At 41.4% G+C, this 4,422-nt stretch overlaps 1 pseudogene; it reads left to right on the forward strand.

Annotated features, from left to right (window-relative positions):
- The first annotated feature begins 1,751 nt into the window (after positions 1-1,751).
- On the forward strand, positions 1,752-2,471 carry LOC118592815 (annotated as a pseudogene).
- Positions 2,472-4,422: the final 1,951 nt, after the last annotated feature.

Raw genomic sequence — 4,422 nt, forward strand, 5'->3', positions numbered from 1 at the left:
GCAATGGATGGGAATAATTAGTGCTGGCCTGGTAACTATCCTAATCCTGGCTAACACATCTCTACCAAGCAAACAAGGAGAATTAGACTGCTTTTGAGGAACTTAACTACATTCCAGAAGTGCCCAGTACAATTTATAAAAAGTATCAAAAATATTCAATACTCAACGAGGTTAATTTCAAAATGGCAAAGAGAGCAAGGGAGAGAAAGACAAAGGAAGAAAGGGAAAGGGTATTCAAGGTATAAAAAGGTATGTATAATGGAGAGATAGGTCGAATAACTAAAACTGACTTAGAACTGACATGGGTGCTAGAATTAGCCAAAACATTAAACCAAGTACCACAACTGCATTCTACATCAAGTAGATTAAAAAATAACTAGGGGGGACTGGAGAGATGGCTCAGAGGTTAAGAGCACTGGCTGCTCTTCCAGAGGTCCTGAGTTCAATTCCCAGCAACCATATGGTGGCTCACAACCATCTATCATGAGATCTGGTGCCTTCTTCTGGTGTGCAGGTATACATGCAGGCAGAACACAGTGTACATAATAAATAAATAACTAAATAAATAAATAAAACCTTAAAAAAAAAAAAGAAGAAATTTAGCCCAACACCTGTGGAGCCTCCATGGGACTGGACTAGGCCCTCTGCATAAGTGAGACAGTTGTTTAAAGAAAAATAACTAGGAACAGAGATGATATAAACAACCAAAGCAAACTTCAGGGGTGAAGGCAGCAATGTCTGAAGTTCACTGCTTCTAACCATTGCTTGAAAATAATGGCAGACTGCATACGGTAAAAGAAGATAATTAATTAAGAAGAGACTACACACAACCAAGTTTTTAATATGAAAAGAACAGAGTCAAGGCGACCATAGTGAAGGGGCAAGAGCCTGAGCAGGGGGAAAAAAAAGTCAAGTGAGTCTTCATGGAAGACTAACCAATTGCACACTCACAAAAACACTGAATAAAACATGACACCCAGAAAGAAATAAAAAGATGATCAGCCAACTGTGAAGACGGAACACTACAAACTATTAAAAAGGAAATAGAGAGGAGAGAGTGTAAATACACAAATACACATCTACAAACCAGCGTTACACTGTGGGCTATCTTCTAGCAGCCTATCCATTTAACTATAGTACCTGGGATGTGTGGTGTGTGCCTAGGGATGGTGGTGGGTTGTGAGGAAGAGACTCGGGGAAGAACACCCGAAGAAAGTCTGAAAGGTTTCCAATTTTTTTCAAGATAATAAAAACAAATATCCAAAGAATCCAGACAACTTTCAGCAAATAAACAGAAGGGCACATTATAATGAAACTGTTCAAAAGCAACGATAAAAAGTTAATGGGAAGGAGAGCCAGGAGAGTGAATCACTCGGAGATGAAGCAATATAAGAAAGAGAGAATATCGAGGGGCAGAAAGACCACAAGTGAAACATGGTAGAAAACATGAGTGGAGATGGTGGAGCTGTACTTTAAAGTACTTAACACAAGCCATACTGTCTCAACCTAGAATTGTATAACCATTGAAAATGACTTTCCAAAACGAAGGCAAGCTAACATTTCACTTTCAAATACTGGAAAGGCATTTTGACAGCAAATCTTTAGCATAATAAATGTTACAGGAAGTCCTTCAGATGGAGTCTGCATCTATTAAAGAGGGACAGAAATAGCAACTCCCCAGCAAATATGTGATGGTTTTTTCTGGTGTAAATCACATTAAAAAGATAACTAACTGGTCCCAATTGGCAAAGATGGCACCAGGAAGCAGTGATCGCTGGGGAGACCTTGGGGGGGCGGGGCAAGAACCTAGGAAATGAGCTTGACCTGAAACTAGTTTCCATCAGTCAACTACATACAAATTATGTCAAAGAAGTTCCCACCAGGGAAGACAAGACAGTTACATTTCTGACACAGTACCCCCAGTAAATAGATCAAGCCAAGACCGAATGTTTGAGACAACGGCATTGAAATTAAACAGGTTTTGGCAATGGGGTGAATGATAAAATGGGAGACAGCAACAGTGCAGGTACCCCTTCATTTAATGCATCACTGGTGCATCCTTTGCAGCCACATGGACAGATGTTACGAGATTATACACATGAATTGCACAAAGCCAAAGCAAGCTCAATGGCAAAGGAGAATCTCATGGGATCAGTCTGAAAGATGTGGAGTCATCTAAACGTGGATCTGGAGAGAAAAATAGGGGAGCTGAACTACTTTTGGAACATCACGACTACCTTCGAATTCAGATAGTCTGATAGAAGGAACAAGAGCACTTCTGTGGCAACAAAAGACACTATGGCTTCACAGAGAGGAATGCTCAAGTCATTTCATAGCAAGATGTGGGTTAACCATGTCCTCCTGTGAGCAGCTTGATTCAGTGGGTCAATCTCAGGAAGCAGCAAAACTCCTTCATCCTGGGTGGTGTGGCTGGCATCTGTACCATCCTACTGCTGCTGGGTGCTTACTAACAGGTAGGACAGCTCCAGGGACTCTCCACAGCTGCCACCTTCATGCCCTGATGAGGAATAAGAAAACTAGGAAGGAAAACAGACTACCCAAGCATTAGCCTACCAGTCAGATGAATTCAAATCCAAGAACAATGGTGCTGTGACCCACCTGGATTGAGTTAAAGCCAATTCTTCTGTGCTACTTTGCAAACACACATTGTTCTTTTTGTTTGTTTGGTTGGTTTTTTTGTTTTGTTTTGTTATTTGTGTTTATCTGAGACACGATTTCCCTGTGTAGCCTTGGCTGTCCTGGAACTTGCTCTGTAGACCAGGCTGGCCTTGAACACACATTGTGCTTAATTTTAAAGTGAATACAAATAGCAGAAAGGTTTTCATCTGTTTTTGCCTCCTTCAGCAGTAGATAAGCAATTGAAAAATAGAGCTTGGACTGCAGTGAGTATTGAAGCCTGGTGGCCAGTGGGCCAAACAGCTGGAGTCCTCTCTCACAATGCCAAGCTTTGCACAGGCAAAAAACTGTTTTACTTTGGGTATTAAAAAAAAAAAGGAATGCTTGTCCTTTCATTTCACAATCACAATGAGAAATCAGATGTCCCTTCCTGATAGTCTGCCGTAGATGTCCACTCTGTCCCTCTTTTGGCAGTTAAGAGAAATTCTATTTTTACACTGATTCTTTAACATGATGATAAATCAACTTCATCATGTTTGAAGTTGCCTGAAGTGGAGAACATGGTAAAAAGGCTGTGTCTTTTTCCTTTTGTAATTGTGAGTATGTTGGCATTAACTGTGTCACTGGAAATGCATCACAGTAGGCCTTACATTAAGGGGATAGTAATTGTTTTGATATTTTTTATTATTTCTTCCACTGGGTTAGTATTTGCTACAAGGTAAAATCTCTTTTCCAGCATAACAAAAGAAGTAGCCAGTGTCTGTCCCTGCCCACAACTGTCCCTCATTGTGTGAAGATTAACACTGGTAACTGAGGGAGGGGACTGGTTTTCAGTGAGATCTGCTCCCTGAGCCACATGTGGGAAGACACTTTGGGGTCACTCTCCACGTAGTTCCAGTTGTAAGTACTCTCCAGAGTGGAGTAAAGGTGAAGAACTACTATCTCTTGTGGCAGGAACTCTGATGCAGCAGGCACCCTATGCTCTGTGCAGATATATATTCATTCCAAATCTGTTAGGTTCTTCCAAACCTCCAGGCAATGGTCTCACTGCTGAAAGTCATGAATAATTCTATGTGCCAACACCTGACTTCTAGGTCATGCCTGGACAGTGCCAGAACTGTAAACTACCCACAAAAATGCTTTTACCTGTAGCCAGTTCTCAGCATCTGTAAAATGTTTCCAGTTAGTACGTGGCCCTCCAATAATCCATAATGATTCTTTGCTTCCCACGGATACTGTTATACTGTCTCCATTTAGTCTATTGGCTGAAGATTCCCTTAAAAGAAAGTTAAAATTTCCTTCTGTAAACCTTAAAGAATTGGAGAAGGGCTGTGGGATGTCTTTCTGTATGCTGTGAGTATGTGTTACTCTCATTGGTTGATAAATAGAGCTGTTTGGCCAGAGACGAGGCAGAATAAGGTTTGGTGGTACATTCGAACTGAAGACAGAGACAAAGAAGGGTGGAGTCAGGAGAGACGCCAACCCATCACCCAAGGAGCAACAAGATGCCAGCAGACCAGTAATGCCCCAGCCACGTGGCAACATATAGAATAATAGAAATGGGTTAATTTAAGATGAAAGAGCTAGCTAGCAAGAAGCCTGAGCCATAGGCCATACAGTTTGTAATTAATATAAGCCTCTGTATGTTTATTTGGGACAAAGCAACTGCAGTACTGGGCAGGACACAGGAAAACTTCCATCTGCAGGGAAGTGTGTTCATTTGTTAAGTTCTCTCATGGGGCCGAAACCCTAGACAAAGAACTACAGGCAACTAAGCATGCTGAG

The sequence above is a fragment of the Onychomys torridus genome, chromosome 11 (genome assembly GCF_903995425.1).
Source record: "Onychomys torridus chromosome 11, mOncTor1.1, whole genome shotgun sequence".
NCBI classification, from domain to species: domain Eukaryota; kingdom Metazoa; phylum Chordata; class Mammalia; order Rodentia; family Cricetidae; genus Onychomys; species Onychomys torridus.